Genomic DNA, 20,590 nt, shown 5'->3' with positions numbered 1-20,590 from the left:
TACATGGACACAAGTAGGTGCTACACACAGGAGAGAGGGCTTTGATTAGAGACCACTAATTTGTAATGCACTCTGGCAAATCAGCCGTGATTCATACGACAAATAAGTAGGAAAAATTAACAGCTGTCATGATGTGATGTGTTAATTTCCTGACAGTCTCTGCGCTGAACCCAATTACTGATTTAAGGGCAGAGAGAGAGCCCTGCTCATGCTTTTAATTAGGCTTCTTAGAGACTAAAAGGAGAAAACTAGAGAGAAAGGGAGAGCGAGAGAATGGCGAAGGAAGACAGTGCTTTAGAAAGCATAGAAGCTTTTAGTGCCCCAGTTAAATAGCTGTAAGCAGCAATGTGTCTGAACACTTACTCCCTCTCAGCCGTGACCCAATGGTGTAGTGTTTTGTGTTATAATTGGAAAGACACAGCAATTCCTGAGGCTTTTTTTAAGAGCTGGTCCTCACAGGAAGACCAGACTTCCCAGCATAAAATCTCACGTAGGAGACAGTGGTCATCGCAGAAAACATTTAGCATTAAAACCGTGTCAACAACAAAACAAGAATTCCATGAAATACAAATACTGAGGACACATCCTGTATATTCTGATCAAGTATGGACAAGGATCACATAGGAGTTTTTGGTATTCCATCAATGTTATATACGAGACTTAAAATCCTTTTTGGCATAAATGACAGCAAAAAGCCTTAGAAAAGAAATATATACTGGTTCAAGGATCAGTTACTAAGACACTATGGGGCTGAGTCATTAAGGAAAGTAAGGCAAAAAAAAAAGGAATAAATGTTCTCTGGGACAAATCATGTTACAATGCAAGGGGTGCAAATTAGTTTATTAGTTTGCACATATGTTAAATACTGGCTGTTTTTTCATCTAGCACACACTTATCCGATAGCTTTATTGTTACACTGAAATGTAAAGTTGATCTAGGACATGCCCTATCCAAACTATAAATCTGTCCCCAGATTTAAAATTTACCTCCCCTTCCAATGCAACATGGTTTTGCCCAGGTGCACAGTTACTCCTATTTTATGCTTCACACTCTTTAATGACTCAGGCCCTATGTGCGCTCTCCCCTGTCAGTTGTTTGTGTGTGCCCCTTCGAGCTACACCCAAATCCTCCCCCTGCACTGTTCCCGTCTCTGAATCTTACACCCCACTGACCTCTCTATCAGGGGGAACAGAGGTTACGCCCTCTACCTCGGTTACACCTACACATCTGTCCGTCACAGTGCTCCTCTTACAGGGATGCAGGAGGAAGAACACAATGATTGTTGTGTGTGCTACAGTGTGTTCTCACGAAGTCACTGTGTTCCTATAATGAGTGTATTCTATTTGTGCTGTGACAAAGGATCATGGGAGTTGTAGTTCTCTCCACTGTTCCAAGTATCAAGTCCTTTTTCTTTGCATAAGTATTCTTTATGCTGCACTGCCAAAGTGGCTTCATTTATACACCTAAGAAAGATCTTTTGTAAAATGCAAAACCTTTTTACCTGATACTTTACAGAAAACATCTCAGCACACAGTGAAGATCATAGATAGAAAAATAAGGGACAATAAAATTGGCATTTTTTCACTTTAAGGCGAGGAGGAGTTTTCTTTTAAAATGTATATATTCTGAGAGCTTGGTCCTTGTATTACTAGATGCTGCTTTCTAAATTAGAAGTTATTTTTGCAGAAGTTAAAATAATAAGGAACAATTTTGCAGGTGATCAGTTCCCAAAACTAAATCCTGCTTCTGCAACGGTAATTGGTATAATGATTGGAAGGAATTAATTTGCATATTAAAATGTGCAGGTGTCACAAGCGTTTATTATGTCTACAGAGCTGGGTAAATATAAATCAATGTAAAATAAACATATGGGAAAATACAAAACAAATACTGTGCCAGTTAGACATTATATTTAACCTCTAAATTTTGTGTGATATCACCTCCAGAAATGCAAAACAGAGGCACGAAATATCACTGATCACCTCAACTCCTGCTAAAAAGACAATCTGTACAAAAATATGTTTAGAGAAAAATGATCAGTTGTAGGTTTGGCTTAATAGTAAAACTCAGTACTCCATACTAGAATAGCCTTTAAAAATTGAAAACTTTTGTACTATGTGCCTTCGCGTCTATGCAGAATTCTCCATGACTCATCTGATCGGTGTTGGCCAGAGTGCTCCCAAGAAGGCACATTCCTCCACATATGGTGGTCGTGCCCCAAATTATCAGGCTTCTGGGTTGAGATTAGAGGCCTGGTTAGTGCAATTCTTCAGGTTGACATTCCCCTGGAACCCAAATTTTTTCTACTCCCTCTGGAGGCTTCCTCAGCATCCCGACATCAGAACAAACTGATTAGGCACATTGCTTCGGCAGCTACTTGCCAAATAGCGTCAGACTGGCCTATGCAATCCCCTCCCTCCATGCAGTCCATAATCAATAGAGTCTGGCAGACTCAACGGATGGAGTATATGACCAGCATTATTCGGAACACTTCGAGAGCTTTCACCATGGTTTGGGATCCATGGCTAGCCTTCTTTCAGGCGTGCTCGCCCTTTACATAACCCAGTTCTAATACCTCACTTCTTTCTTGGACTTCTCCCCTTTCTCTCGCATCTTTCTTTCTCCTTCTCTACACCCTGTCTTTTCTTCTCAACCCTCTCTCATTAAAAACTTTGGGTCATTCGCTACTACTACATTTAAAGGATCGTTTGACTAAGTGTTTGGCATGTTTTGTGGTGATCATTGATTTGATTACTTTTTGTCTATTTCTTTTAACTATTTTATTTTTGTCAATCGTCTCTTATTGTTGTATTGACCTTGCAAAATAAAACTTTAAAAAAACCAAAAACAAATTGAAAACTTTTTGAACTATATTACCCCACTTGAAATTTGAGAAGCGTTGTAAAACAACAAAGCTGTTCAAACTTGTTACAATGCGATCATCCAGTCCGATCGCTGAGCGGTCGGGTATGTCAGTAGTTGGGTCATACTTAGACTTGTACTGGCCCACCACTGCCAACAGTGAGAGAAAATAGCTGATCACCTCTCACCACGGACCACAGGCGAATCTCTGCCCGCTTAATAGATGGGTGTCTGAATAGCGCACTGCACAAGACACAGTTCATTTGGGAGTTGAAGCCAAAGAAGAAAGTAATTAGTACACCGTGGGGGGGTGTGTTTTATTTGGGCTGCACAGCACCATATGTGCCCAAGTGTCCTGTATAGAGAATATATATCATGGAGACTGAAGAATGTACAGAACCAGGCACTCACCATAGAAAGGCGTCTGCTACAGCTACTAAATATCGGTGGGCCCTGTGTCCATATAAACAGCACTTTCCACTACTGTCAGAGTTTGAATGCTTTGAAAAAGATTGTCGGATGATTGGACCGTCTAATCATCAGCCGTCTACAAGCAAGTTAATTTATAATATGTAAATGACTTAATACATAAATGTATATATAGATATTAATATAACAGATGTGCAATTTATATGTACTGTATATAATATACATATGAATTGCACAAATATTAATATGAGCTTAGTGAGTCTGTGTGTATGTTTATCACTGTGAGGCCAGAGGTCAAAAATTGCTAGGGGTAAATGTATCAAGCTGTGAGTTTCCGGCAGGTTTGAAAAGTGGAGACATTGCCTAAAGCAACCAATCAGATTATAGCTATAATTTTGTAGAATGTACTACATAAAGGTGTCTCCTCCTACTCTCCACCCTGTTTCCTCTCACTCCCCACCCCCCTTTTCTCTATCACTTTCAGGTTAATCTACGTATATTCTTTTTTTGTATTGTATTAGGTTTTCTATAAGCTATTGATAATACAATCATTGTTGTAAACTAAAATCTAATTGGTTGCTATAGGCAACATCTCCACTTTTCAAACCCGCCAGAAACTCTCAGCTTAATACATTAACCCCCCCTAGAATGAACAACGTGAACGAGGCTAGTCGTGGAATCATCTTTTCTTTGCCTTATAGAGAAAGGTGCTCATTAGCACTTGTTTGCCCCCAGATCTTAATTTTATTCTGTAACCGAACCTGGTGCTAGAGATATAGGAGACACCCATCATTACTGTAGTGAAAAAAGGAAACGCAGGATTCACACAGACCAGGTGCTAAGTCTGCGTGGTAATCAGGCAGCCTCCTACAGATAGTCTAAGTCCCACCCAGTGGTCAGAGCAGGCAGCAATCCAGAGACTAATCCGGTTCCAAAGCAAAACTCAGGGCAGGCAGCAGTCCAGAAAGTAGTCAGATCCAAAGCAGAGACCAGAACCAGGACAACATACAAAGACTGGCAGGTGTTACACAGGAACAGCATGACTGCACCTATACTCGGCACAGCAGTAAAGAGCTTCCTGCGCTATAAAATTCAGAGAGTCAATCGGAACGTTCATAGTAAGCCAAACCCCCATAGCAGCAATTCGCCTGATCGCATTGTGCCGCTGAGCGATAAGTTGATTGCACGGAGGTGTCCAGGATAACCGAGCAGTCGGCTAAGGAGGACGACGACTGCGGTGGTGCGTGCCTGCACTTACACATCTTTTACTGCTATCTTGCTTCATCAAACACTCTTTTAAGATTGATACACAGAAATGTGAAACAAGTTTGAGAATGCAAAGCAGAAAAAGAAAAAAAAAATGTATTACTGATGAAAAAAATTATCACAGCATTTTTAATTTACTGAATGCTGACGATATGGATATAGGAAAAGCTGTATTGAAGATCAGTGGTTTGGCTTTATACAGGCCCATTATACCGTAAATACAAGAAACCAGTCTGGTAAGACTGCATCCCTTCTAATGAGCAAAACCAGGATGCTTGTGTGCAGTCAAATTAGTTTTAATGTTTCTTTAAACCTCTGTTCATAAAACTTGTCAAGGTTCTTCTGCGTAGAGGAACCGGTTGTTTCTGAGTGGGGCATTAGGAGATGATGACAGGAAATATGACTTGTGCTCCTTCCTCAAAGCAATCACTTTAGGGATGCCAATCCCACAGTGCCAATATTATGTTGGGTCTGATCTCTCCGCTACAATATTTGATGAAAGAAAATCAACAATTGCAGCTCTAGCCGGGTCTCAGGTTGGCTGGATGAGGCCAAACAGCAAAGGATTTCCTATTGCGCAAAGATGAAATTCTAGGAGTAATAAACTGCACTTATTGTGTATTAGTTATTGCTGGTAACTTAGCAAATATCATTATTAAAATGAGTTCCATACATGGACTGGCTGGCAACTTTTAGCTTAAGGGGCCCAGACGTTTCTACTAATGCACCGAAATGGAAAAAAGGGGCGTGATAAAAAAAAACACATGGGTGTGGTTTAAATAAACAACATATGAAAAATTGTGATGTGAAAGAGCTATAATTAAATACAACACAGCACCATCTGACTAGTGCAGAGATCATTCTAATGACCTACATACAATACAGAGAGCATTCTACAGACCGCTATACAATAGACAGCATTCTACTGATCGCTATACAATACAAAGAGCATTCTAGTGACCAATTCACAATCACAAGATTATTCTAGTGACCTCTATACAATACACAGACCATTATATTGACCGTTATACAATACAAAAATGTATGATCTATACAAAACAGACAGCAATCTAGCCACCGATATACAATACATAGAGCATTCTAGTGTAATATGCTATTAATCTACATTTCAATTTTCGTATAATTTAATAGGGAGGCAAAAGAAGCAATGATTAAAGTAGGGCTGTTTGGCTTGATCATTAGATGCACAGTGTTGTCTTAATTCAGTCTCAATATACAGGATTACAGTTTATATACAAGTAATAATGTAACGATAACACTATTGTACTAATTTAATATTGATAGCGTTAAATAGAGGAAATATAGATTAGGGAAGAAAGCAGACCCTAGGTCTAGGATAGCTTTATAATGCATCCCCCCTTGATTGTAATCTCTATTGTAATACAAAAGTCAGACCCCAGCTCTATGGTAGCATTATTATACATGTCCTCTCCCTCTCGAATATCTGTAGTAATAAAGAGTCGGACCCCAGATCTCTGGTGACAAAATAATCCAGATATCCCCTTAATCTCTGCTATAATAAAAGAAAAGCAGACCCCAGATCTGACCCCACTGCTCTCCCTAAAAATGCATCAGATATCTGGAGGCAATCCAGTTACATTACTTACCCCTCCTGCAGTTCTTTGCTGTCTCTAGGCGCGCTGTACAGACTTCTAACAGCACTCTGTACTCTGGTTGGTGGATATTTCCAGCCATTCACCAATCGGTGTGTGGAAACCTTCCACTACGCTGACTGGTGAAGGGCCATTGCCATCCACCAATCATTGTGCTAGCATATCTTCAAGATATGACGGAAGCCTGCGTGCTGTGGCAGAGAATCAGACTCATGATACGGCTCAGCAGCTCTAGTTGTGTTGAAAACACAACCGAGTGGCCAGACAGCATCCTCTACCTGCCTGTAGCCTGCTGGGCACATGCAGACAGCCCTAAAATGGAGCACATACGGACGCACGCATGTGGTAGCCCCAACATGCTAATATTGTACCAGCCTGGGAGCAGAAGCCACCCTATCCCAGTCCTCCCCTGGTTCCATAGAATGAAACATTATCTCCCTCATACAGTCAGCTAAATGTGCGAAAAAGTAACCCTTTGGGGATTTGTGTTGGAGCAAGATTTCTCCCAGCAAATATCAGCAGTGAAGAATAACTTTTACAAGTAAGCTTAAAATTCCAACGGCTGAGATGTGAATTTTGAAGACTCTGTGTGGTGGGGACGGAAACACCCATGTCAAGGGCTGAAGTAAGTGTATTGCTGTAGTAGGAGACAAGGGCAGGACACAGTCATAATGAGATAGATGAGAAGTTCAAGAAGAAAGGAGAAGAGGGTCTAGGGCAGGCTTGGCTAATCTGTGGCACTCCAGGTGTTTGTGAAACTACAAGCCCCAGCATGCTTTGCCAATATATAGCAGCTTATTTTTGGAAGGGTATGCTGGGATTTGTAGTTTCACAAACACCTGGAGTGCCACAGGTTAGCCAAGCCTGGTCTAGGGATTTTAGTTGAAGCTGAATGCACAAAGAGGGGGGTCAGAGGGTAAGTCTCAAGGAAAGGAGGTTTTATCAGAGAGTGCGAAACCCCATTTGGATAAACTAGAGGGTGGCTGATGCGGGAAAAGACAAAGTCAAAAGAATAGACCATCACAATAAGTGGAATATGAAGTCCATTGGGAGAAACAAAAGTAGATAGTAAGTGAAAAAAGTTTTGTGGCAGCAGAGTTATAAGGGTTTTTTATCACAAAGTATGAGGGTGGGTAAATCAATGGATACAAGGTACGTCAGCCAAGCAGCAAAGTTGTTGAGTAAATGGTAGACGGGACAGCAACATGGATACAGAGTGGAGAAAAAATAAAAATACAGATAGATGGGCTTCAAAGGATTGGGAAGACCAGAGGAGGATTCCTACTTCACCAGCGTGAGTTGAAGGTGCATGGAACAAAGGAAATTTTGGGGTTGATAGAAGAGCCTGATTGGATGATAATAAGTGCAGAGAACAGCGAGAGGATGGTGGATATTCTGGTATATTATTTCTCACAAGAAATGTGCAGTCTTTGATATCTTCCCTAAAATATTGCTTCCACTTACCCTTTAAATGAAGATATATACTGACAATATTAACATTCAATTCACACCGTGTATCACTATGAAAAATTCTTAGAAACGCTACCGCTATTTGTTCATCCACAATATCCTCTTCTGTTGTGGATTCAAAATTCAAGACTCTAATCCTTTCACATATTCCTGTCATACCGTGATAGCCAAAAATGAACTCTATCAGTAATATATTAAACTGTAATCATACCCCCTTACCACGGCAAGTTACCGGAATGAAGAACATGGTCATGGGTTAGTGAACATTAGATTTATAGGATGAAAGAGAGAAACACTCTGCGTTAAGGTTTTACTCTGGATCATGCAGTCTCTTACTGGCCATGGACTTGCTCAATAAGAGTCCTTACTGTTTTATAGAGATATAAAAAAAAAAAATCACAGATATCATTTCTGCAATATTTGTTTTATCGCATCCCGATGAACAATTATCTGTACATCAATATTGTGAATATATGACCCGGATTGTGTCATTGGATGACCTACAGAAGATGAGAGGTATTGCACAATACTCTTGTGTTTTATTATTAAAAGTAAATTAACACAACATTTTAGCAAGCTGATTTATATCAGGGGAAGCTTTCTTGTTAAACGGCATTATGCGGATAGGTTTTCCTGTACCATTACCAGGTGAATATATAAAACAACACACAGAGATAATTTAATTCCTTAACCTTCCTTACGCATCTACTTGCATCCCGTTGAAGACAGCGGATCATCGCATGATTAATAGTACTGACCGCTGCCTGCATTTCTCAGGCTAATGACACATACACTAAAGCCATTGATTTGTATGAATAGCCTCCGCTCTCAATTTATCACAATTTAATGTTAGGGTTTGTAATGCAGAAAAAAACATTCGCACAGAAAGAAGACCCACAGGCCTTTCTGTTAAGTTGCCATGAATCATTTGTTACCTTTAAATATATGGACTGCTCTTTTTTTTTTTCCCATATCGGACGTCTTAGAAGGTCACGATGTTTTGCAGTTCATTACGACAATTAAAAATACCCCTGATGGAGCCGTGTGAGTATGTGTCTTTGACTTAAAATATTATTTGTTTTGTCCACTCTCATCAAAGGAATGACCTTGTTTATCCTAGTCTATAAGGGCTAATATTTCATCTAAAGAGCCAGTATTGAGGTATGATCTGACATACATGAAGTTGTTACATTGAACACACTGGTATTCAGAATTCGGAGCATTTGTCAACCGGTCTGTATTGTGTGTGGCATTTTCTTTGCATATCAACCTGAATCATAACATATGCTTGGTGATTTTCCATTAATATTACTAAAAATACAATACTTAAGAAAAAAAATGTGGGAAATAGGAAATATAACTAGTAGGTTAGTTGGCTGCTATCAAAATTGACCCTAGTGTGTGTGTGCGTTAGGGAATTTAGACTGTAATCTCCAATGGGGCAGGGACTGATGTGAATGCGCTCTCTGTACAGCGCTGCGTAATTAGTGGCGCTATACAAACAACTGATGATGATGAAATATCATTTGCATATATGAGTCTGCACACTTTATGTTTCCATGTTTGTATTTTAAGCTTCAGCCATCTTTAGACGTGTGCAAACGTAAATCTACGTACAGATGTGTCAAGAGCAGATATGCGCCAGTCAACATCAACTCAAAAACTGCGCCCATCCTGCGTGGGGACAGTTGTTGCACTTACCAAGCAATGTATTTCACAGGTAAACAAGACGCATCTTAAAGGGGAGTGTTTAGCTTGTGTTTGCATGGTCCTGAACTTGCATGTTAAGTCCCCGGATGACTCTAAACGCAAAGGGGCCACAAGTATCAGATACGTGCAGGTGAAAATACTGGAGCACGGAGTGCACACGCTCGGTGTGACAAATACTACGCAGTTATTTACGTGACACGAATGCACCTGGGTCCAGCTCTGAATCGCCCCCAGAAAGTAAATGTCTGATTGAACGCTCTGGTTTTGGTTTATATTTGACCTTTGAGCAGGGTTAGTAAATGAATAATATTTATATAAATAATAAATAACATTTTATATATGTTTGTTGTTTAGTAAATAGCTTTCTTGTATATATATTACATTATTTATTATAAACTTTGCTTAGTAAAGGACACCATTATTTTAAGTAAAATGTAACAGGCTGAAATAACTATTGACATTCCCTAAGGTACCCTTGGGGTACATGTCCCCCTCACTGAGAAACCCACTTCTGTTACACTTTATATAACTTTTCCCACTGTATGTGAGTTTTCAGATCTGAAAATGGTTATAGAGTTCCCCTTCTTGAAATACCTAATATTGGAGCTTATTTTTCCTCTACATTTTATATATTCTGGCTTCTGTGCAGTGGCCCAGCACACCTATCACGTATCAGGCAGCACACCTATCACGTATCAGGCAGCACACCTATCACGTATCAGGCAGCACACCTATCACGTATCAGGCAGCACACCTATCACGTCCCAGGCAGCACACCTATCACGTATCAGGCAGCACACCTATCACGTCCCAGGCAGCACACCTATCACGTATCAGGCAGCACACCTATCACGTATCAGGCAGCACACCTATCACGTATCAGGCAGCACACCTATCACGTATCAGGCAGCACACCTATCACGTCCCAGGCAGCACACCTATCACGTATCAGGCAGCACACCATATCTGCCACATACCTGGATTCTGGCCTGCACTGGAACTTTGCATAACCTATCATGTACGTGTGGCAGCAACGTCTGGTATTCACATGCACAGGAGCACTGTGGCGGTAACGTCTGGTATTCACTGGCACAGGAGCACTGTGGCGGTAACGTCTGGTATTCACTGGCACAGGAGCACTGTGGCGGTAACGTCTGGTATTCACTGGCACAGGAGCACTGTGGCGGTAACGTCTGGTATTCACTGGCACAGGAGCACTGTGGCGGTAACGTCTGGTATTCACTGGCACAGGAGCACTGTGGCGGTAACGTCTGGTATTCACTGGCACAGGAGCACTGTGGCGGTAACGTCTGGTATTCACTGGCACAGGAGCACTGTGGCGGTAACGTCTGGTATTCACTGGCACAGGAGTACTGTGGCGGTAACATCTGGTATTCACTGCCATAGGAGTAGTGTGGCGGTAACATCTGGTATTCATTGTCACAGGAGCACTGTGGCGGTAACGTCTGTTATTCACTGGCTCAGAAGCACTGTGGCAGTAGCGTCTGGTATTCACTGCCATGTAAGCAGTGTAGCAGTAACATCTGGTATTAACTGGTAAGTGAATAGTGTGACAGTGATATCTGGTATTCAGTGAAGATGGAGCAGTGGGCAGTGACGTCTGGATATCAACAAAGTCCTACTAAAGACAACTCCGATACTAACAACTAAGTCCAGGGATGAAAACAGATCATGGAGTTGATCGCTCCAATATGACCACACTTTCAGAGGCCAGAGTGCACAAACACGGGAAGTAGTGCAATAATATTTAATTCTAGAGTATTCTCATTATTGTTAAAAGTATTCATCTATAAGGCACCAACATATACCACAATGCTTTACAAAAAGAGGACACCATGGACATAACATGATAAAGATACAGAAACATACAATAAAATAGCAGAAGATACTATATACAGCAAACAGAATATTAAGTAAAAATAACCGCACAGACTACTGGGATCTAGTGATGGTACCGATGTAAAACAGATGCTTTCGTGCCGCATACACTCCTAACTTTGCTGTTCTTACGATTACTACGTAAGGGTTAAAGTCATGAAATCAAACATTGTGCTATAAAATACACATTAACTTATTCACTATCACAGAGCAGCATTATATATATATATATATATATATATATATATATATATATATATATATATATATATATATATATATATATATATATATATATATATATATATACACATACACACACACACACATACACACACATATATCTATCCTGAGTCCACATTAGCTTCAAAGGGGTTAAGGAGCTAATCTTTGTCAGTTTTAATTGGGGGTTTTAGCAAAGAGAAAATTGAGTAGTTGTGTAAATCTGAGTTTATTTGCATATTGGATAGGCAGAATACCATTATTACATGTTGTATCTACTTGACAAGTTAATTTATTATACGGCTATTTCAGACACAATGACTTTACAACATTGCAGTTTTTAAAAAAAAAAAAAAAGTTTACATCTGTAATTACCCATTTATTAGTAGATAGTGTAACTTAAAGCAGAGAATGTTGACTTGTAAGATTTGCAATGGTCACAAGATGTGAATGGACTCTGATCTGTGGTTCTGGAAGGTCTTCCTGATAATTCCTATTTAGGTGTTTGTTGATGTTAATGATACAGTAACAAGCTCTGTGATCAGATTGTGAGCACTGTTATTTAAACATCATCTTACCCGTAATGTAAACGTCACCACATGCCAATTATAAAGGGCTGGTTTCCTAACCCACACTTAGTAAAAATGAATGGTACATCATATTCAAATGTCATTATAATGTGCTTCCTAATGTATGCATAGATTGCACTTACCAACAATTCAGCTGTGGAAAAGGTTTGTAGTCCTCCAGATTCCAATGACTGGAAAAGACACAGGTATAACCTAAATATGAAACAGTAAAGGGTTAAATTGAGCTGGTGATTGTCAATCAGAAAAAAAACCTGCTTGATTCAAAGAGTATCTCTACCCAAGATGATGTTGCTAACAATCATTATGTTATGCACTACCTATTACTGAAATTTATTGTGATACTTGAATTAGTACTTATATCTACAATTGCCTGTTGGAGACTCAGAAACACACAGTTTCTGCAATTTAAGAGCTAGTTTGTGAAGAATGCACTCTCCTTAGCAACATATGTAACTATGGAAACAGGATAGACCACACTTTGCTTCCATGGTTACATGGTGTATGTTCTTCACAAACTGTCAAATTACAGCAACTGTGTGTTTCTTAGTCTTCAACAGGCGATTTCAGGCAAAAGTCCTTTTCCAAGTATCAGGAGTTGCTGCAGTATGCTGTAGCCCCGTGCATAATGACTTCAAAATTAAACGTTGTGTTATATATAGTGAGACATATTAACAAAATATTTTCAAGTCTTAAATATGGTGTGGTCACACAAAAATGTTATAAATCCACCTCGTCAACAATCACCTCCCTGGACTTGAAGCACTGTTTTATGGCAGCTCCTAGATCAGTGATCAAATTAAACACTTTCTTTATCTCTGAGGGCTGTGAAAATTCCATTTATGCAGTTTAAATGTCACAACTATGTTTCTGCACGCCTTTTATGTCAATATTTCAACACTTGTTCCAGGGGACGCATCAGGATACAGAAGTTTCAGGACAGTTGGTTTACATAGTGCAAAAAAAAATAAAAAAATAGAAAAAACTAACACCAAAGACAATTGATAAATTTATCTGACAGTGTTGGTGAATAGTGAGGCTCTCCAGTAAATGACAACCGACAATCATATATCAGCTTAGCACCTGCTGTACTGCAAGAACTGAACCATTTTACAGGGATGAAGAAAAGGGTGATGGGGACCTTCAAATTATGGTTTCACCAACATTACCTACTAATTCAGATTTAAAGGAAACTTCCACCTACCTTTTATTGTCAAGATTTATATGCCCTAATGGATAATAACATGGGGCCTTATTCAGTAAGGTTCTTAAATGAAGAGGATTCTCATTTCAGTCTCCTGGACAAAACCATGTTACAATGGAAGGGGTGCAAATAAGTGTTCTGTTTTACACATAAGTTAAATACTGTTGTTTTTTTTCATGTAACACACAAATATCAACTTTAAATTTCAGTGTACAAATAAGCTATCAAGTATTTGCGTGTTACATGAAAAAACAGTCAGTATTTAACTTATGTGTAAAACAGAACACTTATTTGCACCCCTTCCATTGTAACATGGTTTTGTCCAGGAGACTGAAATGAGTATCCTCTTCATTTGAGATCCTTAATGAATCAGGCCCATGATTTGTACATCTTTGTTATTAATAAGTATGTAGCCTTCTCCAGAAAATAAAAAACATATTCAAGGGTAACTGCATCTGTAAAAAAAATCTGTATGAAAAATATGTGGCAACAAAATATTTCTCTCTTAATATTGTGACCCAATAAACAACCGTTGTAGGTGGTTATGTGAATCCCAGCTAGTTTTCTGTAAAGTGCATCCTACTTTGACCTCACAGCTCTGTGTGTAATGAAGGAAAACTACATCCACCATCATGCATTGCATGCATAGATCTCTCTAGCTCTGACTGGAACAGCTACTGTTTGAATTCTGACTGCAAAGTGCTAAAAGATGAAGAAAAGGTGACAGAGGATTAAGTATTAAGTGTAGGGAGAAGACAATAGCACCACTAATTCCACAGCGCTGTACAGAGAACTCACTCACATCAGTCCCTGTCCCATTGGAGCTTACAGTCTAAATTCCCTAATACACACACAGACAAGGGTCAATTTGTTAGCAGCCAATTAACCTACCAGTATGTTTTTGGAGTGTGGGAGGAAACCGGAGCACCCGGAGGAAACCCACGCAAACATGGGGAGAACATACAAACTCCACACAGATAAGGCCATGGTCGGGAATTGAAATCATGACCCCAGCGCTGTAAAGCAGAAGTGCTAACCACAAAGATTTAAGACCTGTGCACATATGTTAATTTATTCCATCTCTCCTTTCAGAGTTTAGTAATCTCTATGGATAGACACTCATGCAGTGCACACTACACTCGTGTTACCATACCACATCTCCCATCTCATGTTCATGGAAACATGTCAGTTTAGTAAGAACTGCTGAATATCCCTAAAGACCAGAAACTCAGAATAGGCCCTTTAAATATTAACAAAAGTTATAGCACAAGCAACTGTAGTACTACATTTTTCCCCGAGCCCCTCCTTAAACATTAGGGGCATGCACTGTGATTTGGCTTGTACAAAGCAGTATTATATCACAGTATCTTCTTTCATTCCCAACGGTGGAATATAAACATTTCTAGGAACTGGCTATATCCCATATATCCACATTGGTGTCTTCTCTAGACACTTACATGTCATAAACATACATAATTAGTTTCATTATGCTTCTCAAAGAAACAGTAGCTATCTTTCTTTTTTTAAAAACAAGGCAGTTTAATAAACCACCTTCTCCTTTGCATAGAATACCACGAACAAGAGGGTGGGTTTGTCAAATGAAAAAACAATTACAAAACAACTGCAGTCAAAGCTTATTTCCCCCGCAAAAAAGAATCCTTGTTCCGGGCAGAAGTCCAGTGGCCCATCTTTGAGACTCTGGGGGTAGGCGTCCAGTGGCCCATCCATGAGACAGTTTCAAGGAAAACAGAATTGCCCATTCACCTGTATGATGCTCTAACTGTTCATATCATTGCTTTAGAATGCCAGTTTCCTGGTCACAAAATCACTGAGTTCTAAAACGACTGGACTCTGCTGGAGGATCCAGTCCTCCAGTGTTTGCAGGGCTCAGAAAACGGCAGTGCCCACCATGGTTCAAGTGGTGCTTGTTAGGCAAGGGACGGTGGCCTACAGGACCCCTGCACCTTGGGGGTCTAGAATGCCCCCTTTTCGGTTGGAGACTATATTTTAAGCAATGAAGATATATTTCATGGACAACAATAAAGTCAGATGGTTATAAGTGTAGTATGAATTCACGATGAAAGCAAAATTTTAAAAATATATGAACGGAGATGTTTTTGCTCTCCTTGTCTCCGGTTAGCTGGATTTCTTCGTTTCATCACAGAGAAACAGACAAAAGTTGAGGTGGTCAGTTATACAAGAATATTTTCTTTTTATTCATTTCTCTGCAGTTATGTTCAGTAACTAAGAATATGAACATCGTCTCAATTAACAGAGTACCTTCAGGGCCCTTCGTAGCCAACTATACTAGCACAATCGTCCATACTGTCATCAGCACCTAATCAACTAATGATGGCTGAAAATGAGGAAGGCCAATCCCAATAAATCCAAGGGATAGTAATTTTTCTCTTTTAATGCCCTTCTCCCTCCTTCCTTCTTCTTCCTACGGCACATTGCACTAAATTAATGTCACTGTGGTTATTACAGTAGCGCTCCTATGGCAAGTATTCAAGCAACGATCCTCGAATATTTTATCTGAGCATTTATTTGTTCATAAAATAAAACGGGATTTATAACAGTACTCTCGGTTTTTGAGGGCTGCTTGTGCAGCTCCTTATCTTCACCACCTAGATATAAGGATCTTTCCAAGAGGCTGGAGAAACAAATATATTAACAACAACAGGGGGGGAACAAAAGGCGCAGAAACGCACCCAGTGAAGAATGTCAAAAGTGCATCTGAGGTGTAAATGTTCTAACAAGACAAAAAGTGCTGTCTGGTTACTTGAAAAATAGATCATTGTGGTCAAAAGTAAAGTGACAAGTTTGTCTGTATTATACACATGTCATAAAAAGTAGAGTAGATAACGCACATAATATTTTTAAAAAGTATTTGCAGGTGCACAGTTAAAAAAAAAAAAAAAAAAGGCTTATTGCTTGCTGACAGTGTCCTGTGTGGGTACAGATAAAGGTTCAGGCATATACGTGATAACTAGTCGTAAAATGCAAACTGTTTAATGATAAGTGGGGTTCGTTCCTTCTGTAATGATGTGTGCCGAGCTATTTGGAAGCACCCGCCTCTGAAAATCAAACGCTGCATTATAATTCATTGATTCTAAAGCCAATCATTTGATATTTTGACTGCTGGCTTCGGAATATTCATATTTCCAACTGCATGTAAATTTCAGTGAGCCATTAAAATCTCTGAGCTCTATAATTAGGCTGCTTCTGATAGATATGGATGTGGCTCGTGAAGATTACGATTGAGCAAGTCTCTCTAGGGACAGCTCCAGACCAGCTTCTCCCTTCTTCGAGTGATGCTGCGCTGCGGACTTTGACAGCGTCTTGTGATGGAGGTGAAAAGTGCAAAACAAAGACAAGGATAAAGAAGGACTTGTGAAAGTGAGTAAAGTATATGCAAAAGTACTAGAGTCCCCTAATTGTAATGTTCATACACATGAATATGCATAGAAATATATTCTACTGCAGCTGTATTAAAAAGTAAAGTTTAATGCTCCTTACTTACTCCATCACAGACGGCTAAAGCCACCTAATACATCTTTAGCGCAGTGTCCTAATGGAATCGTACGCAGTCTGTTGAGCTGCTGTGACATCACCGGCAGGGTTTGCCAGCTCCTCCCTTTAATTACTAATAATGTACACTCCACAGGTTGCGTGGCTTACTAAATCCAGGTAAGAGATGCACTAACTCCAATCAGCCACAGAACCTCTATAACATACACGTCAGTACAGAAATGTGTTGGCAAACCCGATCACTGGCTCTACCCGTGTATAAACCTACCAGTCCACAGAATGTATTTCTGCAGATCAAGGTCACAAACCTGTCACTTGCACTCTTTCTGCTCAGTTAATGAAGCTGTTCCCAACTAACATGACAAACTACCGAAGAGGTGAAAGAGAGAAGGGTGGACAAATTTAGTTACTTTCAAAAAGATTAGTTATTTTGCATGTATTATTCAGCTCAGTAATACAATACTGGCTTTACAGGTTCCTGTAAGTGTAGCCTACACACAGTGGAAGCAGACATTTTGTGGGCTGAGGATGCAGCCCTTCAAATTTGTGCCTCATGAAAAAGTCACTAATTCCTAGTGAAGTGATAGGCTGCATATGAGTTTACGCACATAAAATGGCTGACTCATGAAAAGGCCAATTCAACCACAACAATTTTATTTCCGAAAATCACTTATCCTTAATCCAATCCAACTAGTAGGGCCCATAAAGGCACGTCAACTAGCTATATTACATCTCTCAACATTTCAGTACCCGTCATCGAGACAGTGGGAGAGGCCATGTTACGACGGGGGTATGGCCACACCTCCAGAGGGCTGCCTAGCGCTTTACAGCACTAAACCCTAAAATCAGGACAGCTGGGAGGTATATATATATCTATCATATACACATACACCAAAACATCCTGGAGGATTTCACTACCTGGGTGAGGTGGAGAATGTGCAACTACAGAGATCATAGAGGAACAATGTGTTACTACAGGAGTGGGGGATGCAAAATATGTTACACATGAGGGGGAATGTCTGTCTCCCCATTTCATGTGACCACACCCAATACATGGAATGGCCACAACGCCTCTGTGGGAATTTTCTTTACCACTATTGATAGGTTACGGCGTAACTACAGAGGTTTCTATTTATCTGTAGTAAACATATTTTACATGTTTAAGCAAATAATACTTCATGGTGACATCTTTAAAGGACTACTATCCCCCCCAACACAGCCCTTGGACCAAATAGGATTGTACAATTCTGATCTGCAACTCCTGCGCAGCGACAATAAAGCGCACTGAAATAATGGAAAACCAGATTTTTTTTCTGTTTTGAAAACATACAGACTTTTCATATAAGTGTGGGATGCTATAAACAATGCACACTGGTCCTGGCCTGTCTACAAAAATCAAATAAACACAAAAATCTAATATTTACTAATTAAAAAAATAAACAACAAAAAAATTCAACAACAGCAAGCAAGTGCAATGATTTACAGTAAATAAGCTGCCATCAGGATTGAGGGGTAATATGGGGAAGCACTGAGGTAAACCGTAAACCAGGGCATGATTTGTTGTCAAGCTTGCAAACAGACATTTTATACAATGAATATCTGCTTCACTATTACAATGTACCTGAAAGAAAACAATGATAAGTTAAACTCACTGAAAATGTAACACTATGATTCACCTGGCTGCGGACATTTTAGTCATAGTCTGAGGAGGAACGACGACACGCTTGCCACCTCCCGCAGCATTGTGGGAAATGTAGTCCCGACACCTGTAACACATCGGTGAATAGAACGTCCACGGGACTACAACTCACAGGAAAAATGTAATCACGTGGTGTTCAGCAGCGAATCACGAGCCAGCTCCCTCTATACACCCCGGAGGTTCTGTTCAGTGTAATATGTGAGGTAAATTCGGGTCAGTACTGTATAATATCTGAGTAATATGTGTGATGTATCCATGACCCACAACTGTGTGATATATGGGACCTAACCAGGACCACTGTAGTTGAATACTGTATAATATCTGTGTAATCTGTATGATGTATCCAGGACCCACAACTGTGTGATATATGGGACGTAACCAGGACCACTGGAGTCAGTGTTGTGTGATGTATGGGACCTAACCAGAACCACAGGACTCAGTGCTGTGTGATATATGGGACCTAACCAGGACTACTAGACTCAGTTCTGTGTAATATCTATGTAATATGTATGTTATATCCAGGACCCACAACTGTGATTTATGGGACCTAACTAGGACCACTAGTCTCAGCGCTGTGATATATGTTTCATACACAGGACCACAGAACTCAATACTATGTGATATGTGGGACCTAACCAGGACCACTGGACTCAGTGCTGTGTGATATATGGGGCCGAACAAGAACCACTAGACTCGTTTATCATCCCATCAATGGTAAGTGTGCACTATCAAAGACTGATGTAAAAATTGCAACGTAAGACTTGCAGTCAAAAATTAATGCAAAAGTTTATCATTGGTATCATTCTCATTTGATGTTTTGCTTATTTCAGGTTTTTTTTACCTTTTGATAGTCATAAAAAATGTGGTTTTGCTGAAGTTTGGGAATGACATATAAGGGATGGATTGCATTGCATTTTTTACTGCATTGACCAGTAGGAGAGTATACTGATCGCATGTATGCAATGGATAAGACTGTAAAAACCAGAATGTTAACAAATGCTACCAAAATCTATCCCCGGACACTGACACTTGGTGGTAAATTTATCAAGCTGCAGGTTTGTAAAACTGGAGATGCTGCCTATAGCAACCAACCAGATTCTAGCTGTCGTTTTGTAGAATGTATTAAATTAATAACTAGCATCTGATTGGTGACTATAGGCAACATCTCCGGTTTTTCAAACCCGCAGCTTGATAAATTTACCCCTTGGTGTCCCCAGGAGAATGACACACTGACACTTGTGTTTAAAGCGGCGATGGCTTGTAAAGGCAAGTTGGCCTTTACAAGCTTTTGCCGCTTTAAATTTCCCCTGCAAAGTCGCCGATTTCCGGTGACTTGCAGAAATTGGAGGTTCATACATTTACCCCTTGGTGTCTTAGAACAATGGCACACTGTCACTTAGTGTCTTACAGCAATGGCACACTGACACTTGGGGTCCCACGAGAATGGCACACTGACACTTGGGGGTCCCACGAGAATGGCACACTGACACTTGGGGGTCCCACGAGAATGGCACACTGACACTTGGGGGTCCCACGAGAATGGCACACTGACACTTGGGGGTCCCACAAGGATGGCACACTGACACTTGGGGGTCCCACGAGGATGGCACACTGACACTTGGGAGTCCCACGAGAATGGCAAACTGACACTTGGGGGTCTTACGAGAATGGCACACTGTCACTTGGGGGTCCCACAAGAATGGCACACTGTCACTTGGGGGTCCCACGAGAATGGCACACTGACACTTGGGGGTCCCGCGAGAATGGCACACTGGCACTTGGGGGTCCCGCGAGAATGGCACACTGACACTTGGGGGTCCCGCGAGAATGGCACACTGACACTTGGGGGTCCCGCGAGAATGGCACACTGACACTTGGGGGTCCCGCGAGAATGGCACACTGACACTTGGGGGTCCCGCGAGAATGGCACACTGACACTTGGGGTCCCACGAGAATGGCACACTGACACTTTCGGTTCCCTTGATAGTGGCACACTGACACTTGGGGTCTTAGAACAATGGCACACTGACACTTGGGGTCAATTCTTCAAACAAAGTTGTGCACCACTGGTCTAAAT

The 20,590-nt window shown here is 40.5% G+C and overlaps 1 long non-coding RNA gene across 1 annotated transcript in view; it reads right to left on the bottom strand.

The window, feature by feature from the left end:
• The window catches only part of LOC142103643 (uncharacterized), a 113,904-nt gene extending 95,337 nt beyond the window's left edge, over positions 1-18,567 (bottom strand). The window contains exons 1-2 of the long non-coding RNA XR_012679407.1: positions 18,491-18,567; positions 12,205-12,274 (exon numbers count right to left, since the gene is read on the bottom strand). This is a non-coding gene — a long non-coding RNA (uncharacterized LOC142103643). The remainder of the gene's footprint in view (positions 1-12,204; positions 12,275-18,490) is intronic.
• Between the last annotated feature and the right edge of the window lie 2,023 nt (positions 18,568-20,590).

The sequence above is a fragment of the Mixophyes fleayi genome, chromosome 10, assembly GCF_038048845.1.
Source record: "Mixophyes fleayi isolate aMixFle1 chromosome 10, aMixFle1.hap1, whole genome shotgun sequence".
Taxonomy (NCBI): Eukaryota; Metazoa; Chordata; class Amphibia; order Anura; family Limnodynastidae; genus Mixophyes; species Mixophyes fleayi.
Note: the sequence above shows the minus strand (reverse complement) of the source record. Positions and strands in the feature narration are given on the sequence as shown.